The sequence below is a fragment of the Adiantum capillus-veneris genome, chromosome 6, assembly GCF_014529385.1.
Source record: "Adiantum capillus-veneris isolate H3 chromosome 6, ASM1452938v2, whole genome shotgun sequence".
Lineage (NCBI taxonomy): Eukaryota > Viridiplantae > Streptophyta > Polypodiopsida > Polypodiales > Pteridaceae > Adiantum > Adiantum capillus-veneris.
This window is the reverse complement of record NC_140936.1, coordinates 137,623,924-137,629,923: the sequence shown is the minus strand read 5'-3', so window position 1 is coordinate 137,629,923 and position 6,000 is coordinate 137,623,924.

Here is a 6,000-nt window from a genome sequence, read left to right as displayed (position 1 = left end):
AGTGATTATATTGAAAATTTATTTGCATTAGTTCATGCATTGGTTTATACAGAGAGTGCATTATGTATTACGATAGATTATTAGTGCATGAAATGACCAACCATATATTTTATTGCTTTCGTTTGTTTTTTTGTAGAAAATGAAATTAGATGTGTCTTATTGTTTTCAAATCAAAGTGGACATATTAATAATCATTATAATAATAATTGCATTGAGAGATTCATAGCATTGTTATAGTTATTATCACATGCATAGACTACATTGCAATGTGTATGGTTTCTCACAATATAGGTGATCGATATGTGGATTGACTAGCGTGCATTGAAAATCTCATATTGTGAATCATGGTTACTTTCATATTGAATGGTTTTTAATTATAATATATATTAAAAATAAGAAAAAAAATCAAAAATTGAACATCTTGTTCTTTTGTCTTCAGTTTTAACTTAAAAGCAATGGAGCAAAATGTGGGCACAAGTGGTACGAAGAAGCCAAAGAATTAAAAAGCTCCTGGGAAAGAGTGGGATTATGCTCACAACATATGCAGACAATATATGGAGTGGCATTGTAAATTTTGTCACACAACAAAATCAGGCGGTGCACCATGCATTAGGGATCATTTTCTGGGTAGCGCTAAAAACAGTTGTAAGAAATGTGAACATCCTTAGGCACCTGCAGTTGCAAAGTGTTTGAGAGAAGAGCTCACCAAAAAGGGTGGCAAGAGATAACAGATATATAGCTCTATGGCTTCGAGTCAACAGTTCCTAGAGCCAAATATTAACTCCGCAGATCCTGTAGTGACGCCAACTAACCTTGGAGAACAACCTAAGCAAGGAGAGGAAATTCCATGCAGTGTTCCTTTTAAACGTCACAATGAAGGTGGACTTTGTCAAATGCGTAAAAAATCATTACATCAAAGCTTTCGAGTGTAGTCTCTAGAAGAAGCACAAACTGCACTTGCCAAAGCAATATTATTTAATGGAAGTGCTTTGGTCATGGTAGACAGCAATCATTGGAAGGCTGCTTGGAAGAAAATCGGTGAGTTTTGTCTAGGATTTTCAACTCCTTCTTATCACACGATAAGAAATATTTTCTTGGACAAATGTTACATCGAAGTCAAAGAGCGTGTTGGCAAAATAATACTTGAGAATATTTCATTTTCAGGATGTACAATTGTGAGTGATGACTACTCCAATGTTTTGCAACGAAAAGATATTGAATCACATCGAAAGTGATGGCTACGAGGAGGAAATGCCAACCTGGTTGTATGATTGTCAAAACAAAGATGAAGAAGAGTTCAATGTTGGTGTATCTCAATGCATTGTAGACGAAACAGAAGAGAATTTGATAATAGATGTGGGAATTACAAGGAGAACCACAACACTCAGACTTAGAACCAGATAACAACTCAAGTGATTCATTATAGCTTGAGAGTAGAACGAGTAAATGTCAAAAACCATTGTAAAAGACTTTGTATTCAAAATTGTTTTGAGTAATTACAATGCTTCATATTCACGATAGTACATAGTTTGTCGATCTCAATTGTGTTGCCATGAAGCAACATCTTGCTTATCAAATATATTTCTAATTGTGCTAGGGGTATCTCGGCATGCTTGCTTGAATTTTATTTGTTTGCCATGCCAAATGTAATATATATTCCTTGTGGAACAGATTGTGCATCAACTACTATTTTGCATCAAACGAATAAGACAAACTAAATGATAATAATGACCACATGTCAATGTATAATATCCACTCCATCCATCAAAATTCTTGTATCAAATTGGACTTTGGGAAGATGAGGATGTATCTGAAGTAGACGAGGGGACCAACTTCGGATGCATGATAAGGTGGCTGATGTGTGTCCCTTGTATAGGTGTTGAATTCACTCGTTGTGTCAGATTTTGAACGTCCTGACTTAAGCGGTGAATGCTTTTCTCCATCCGGACTTGTGAGGGTTGGGGTGTCTGGGTGGCTATAGAAAGCCATGTTATTTTTGCATCTTTCTCTATCAAAACTGTGTCGTGTAAATATCCTTCTCTCTTTTTAACTATAGGTCGACGCCTTCCACTATCAATGCCAGCTCATCTCGGATGAAAGTGACACAACTCTCCCTTAAATCATGAGTGGCAACAATTGTCTCCTTTGACGAGAAGTCTACTGGTCGCTGTTGCACAAAGTGAAAATATAACATTTTTGCAAAATATAGCGCACAATCTTCATTGTGCAAGGGATGGCCATAAACCTCCAAATAAATCCTCTCAGCGTTATCTTTGATCGCATCATGGTTACACTTCGAAACCTTCCACCTTCCTTTCTGGATCTTTGCGTCCTCACATGGCCATATTGTCTTGATCATGTCCTTTGTCACTTATTTATTGATCTCTTTCCATTGCATATGGTTTGGATTTTCCCACTTTGAGAGTCGGTGAGCAGTACGCGCCGCTTGTTGTGCCGACATGCCGTGTGCCAGAGACTTCATGCACTGAAATGCATTAACAATTGCTTGTTGTTGATCATCAGGTAGTGATTGGGTGCCAATATCTTGTTCTTGATCGGCCATTTTCTCTTAGAGCTACAGTCAACAGATAGAACAATATTCAATATCATTGGCAAATATATATTCTCAATTTCTCACTCATTGGGACATTGTGCGGAATCCACTAAATCAAACCACAACAAATGTGACTAATTGAACCATAAGGAAAATTTGAAATACTCATAGTTAAATGACAAATTTAAAATGACGAAAGATAGTTGACTCAATTAGGTGAACCACTTCAAACCAGATAATACACTTCAATAAAAAAAGAATACCTTGGACAAGACATATGTATATCATAGAAATGTTTAAATCGGATAAAATGATGGTGCAAGTTCAACAAGTGGACGTTGGACAGGGTTAGGGTCTGTCTTTAAATGTTCTTTGAAAAATATCAACACGTGAGAAGCATTCCTTATTTGGTCCCACTCTTTTAACTTCATCCAAAAATATACTTTAATTCGAAAAGCCCTTATAACATCTTTCGAAAAGCCCTCATAACATCTTCGTCCGGGTGGTGAAAAACTTCTTCTGGAAAATGAACTTTTCTGGCTGCACTCCAAAAATTTACCAGCATGTCAAATAGGTATCCCAATGCATAAATGTCACTCACTTTTGTGTATGCATCTGTGCACCGTGGATCGTATAGTTCGGGAGCAATCCACTGTCGCTTAGCCATCTCGACATTTCCTGCTCTCTATGCATTCAAAACCGCGTTGTTCGATTGTGCTTGGATGCAGATAATTATTTATTGCACGCTTAGCTGGTGTTCTCAGCATCATACCCCAATCAATGATGCCAACGCGAGGTTTATTGGCGCGAGTAAAGTCCAACATTACGTTAAACGGATGCAGGTCACTGTGCACTATACCAGCTGAGTGGGCAGCCGCAACACCGTTGATTAAGGCATGACAAATGGCTGGCATCTGCTCAATCACTGGTTTGATCCGCACCGTGTCTATCTTGCTTACAGGAAGATTTGCTACAGGCAATGACCTCTAGCCGTGTTGTAGCCTGTGCATGTGTCGTCTGAACAATCCGTGAGCAAACAGTAAGCGACGCATCATGTCGCCCATGGTACCCTCATTGTAGTATGGGAATATCGTCATCCAAGGAGCTTCTGTAGTAAACCCAATGCACCTTACAATGGAGGGGTGAAGCGTTTGAATTCCTTGCTCTGTCTGAAAGCTGTCAAATTTTCCCACATATGTAATGTGGTCTGGAAAAAATGAGATGCCTTTGATGGTGTACAATGTGCACACACCGAAGGAGCGTGCTCCAATTCTAATACCTTCTACCAAGTCCTCGTGAGGGATGCCGACAAGATGAGCGCACTTTGCATTCAAAGTAGTGCGCATGATTGTGTCGTTGCTGATGGCATTGAATCGATCTCCCAAGCTGCTTGCGTATATTGGGCCATCTTCAATCTCTTGGGTAAGGCTTCTTGGTCCTGCACTTTCACACGCTTCATCTTTACCTTCTGTTCTTTCCACAATTTATCTCAAAGCTCTAATTTTGACATGTCGCAGGCAGGTGGGATATCTTCCTTTAAGTCTCTGCAACATACTTTCATATTGCCCAACACTGTCCTAACCTTGTGGTGGGGGTCAAATTCTCGTATCCCTGCTTGAAGCAACAACTCGTATTGGCCTTCAAGTCGCAACCTGCGCTCTATGCTCTCCCATACAGGACAGTGTTGTATGCGATCAGCTACACATTATGAGATTGCCAAAATACATTCTTTGCGAATGGCACGCATAATACATTTCTTTTTATCTGGCATCATATTTGCACTGGACAATAAAAAAACAACATATCAAATATAAATTCATGGTTGCAAATGACACTAACACTCTCACACTATCTCAGGTAAACTCTTAACCACCACTTGAAGACTTTAACATATGTGCAAGGAAATATTGATAAAAATTGAAAATAATCTTCACTTAAAATTGCAATTTGTTACACGTGTAAAATGCGATTCAAACAAGTAGTTTATAGGAACTTAATTCAAATCAAACAATACATGTTAAGAGTCTGGCACATTTTAACATATAATGAATTTTTAACTTATATTTTTCTCCGTGTGCACATACTAATTCAAATAAAGCACACACTGACTTAAAAACTTCAAAAACATTTAAAACATTGGAAGTATACAAATTGGACTAGCAAATTGTGTTCACATACTTTTTTACATAGAGTTTATGTAAATGTAGCAATAAAAAAGCGATGATAATTGATGCTCTTTAAAAAGATACAAAAGAAAATTTAACATGAAAATTCTGTGCATTTAGTTTTTTTATAGAGAATTTATGTAAATGAAGCATTAAAAAAAGCGATAATGCTTGAGAGTCCTTTAAAAAGATTAAAAAAGAATATTAAACATGCAATTTGTGTGCAAATACTTTTCTACATATAATTTATATAAATGGAACATTTAAAATAGCAATGATTGATGAATAAAGTATTCTTTTGAATATGATTAGCTAGTATATAATTTCAAATGGGCAGTTAAAAACAACAAAATCAAACAATTCATACATTTTGTATATGAAATACTCTTCACAGCCGCGTTACCGACCAAGTATTTCATATACTTAATACTTCAAAAATTAATTGCACATGCACATAAAAATTATATGATGTTCGTACGGCCGGGTTAACGACATGAATGCAACATTTATGCAAAAACAAATGCTTCTAACAAACGACACTCTATTAGCCGCGTTACCGATGAAGTGCCGCCTAAATCTAAGGAAAAACAATGGCCTACATACGAACATCATATAGCCGCGTCATCGACCGATGTCCATACATTTTTTGGGAAAGGGGAAGGGAAGTTGACTTACCATAAGGATACTAGATTCGTCGCGTTACCGACGTAGTACCCAAACAGTAAGCCAATACTTACCAGAAGGACACCATCTTCCCCGCGTCACCGAGGTGATGCCCCCGTGATAAGCAATGTTCCGTAGAACAGCTTACACACACACTCACATTGTGTGGTAAGGTACCTTATTACTGCCGTGCACTACGACAAAAGGCACGCTACCACACAACGCATACACACACACAACACATACCCGGATCGTGTGGTCACGTACTCTGCTACTGCAGCGCACTACGACGTAGAGCACGCTCCCACACGACCCCCTCTCTCCCTCTCTCCTCTCTCCTCTCGACATACCTTCAAAGGTGCTCTCTCTCTCTCTCTCTCTCTCTCTCTCTCTCTCTCTCTCTCTCTCTCAGAAGATGAAAGCAAGATGAAATAACACCCAGCAGGCCCGATCACCTGCATATATATAATTTTGCGAGCCCGCCGGGCTTTTCAGTATTCCCGACGGGCCCACAGGGAAAATGATAAACCCCATCGGGCTCGCCGGGAATATTGAAAAGCCCGGCGGAAATTTCATGGGTTTGTAGGTCACCATTAACCTAGTTTTGTGTGATTATGT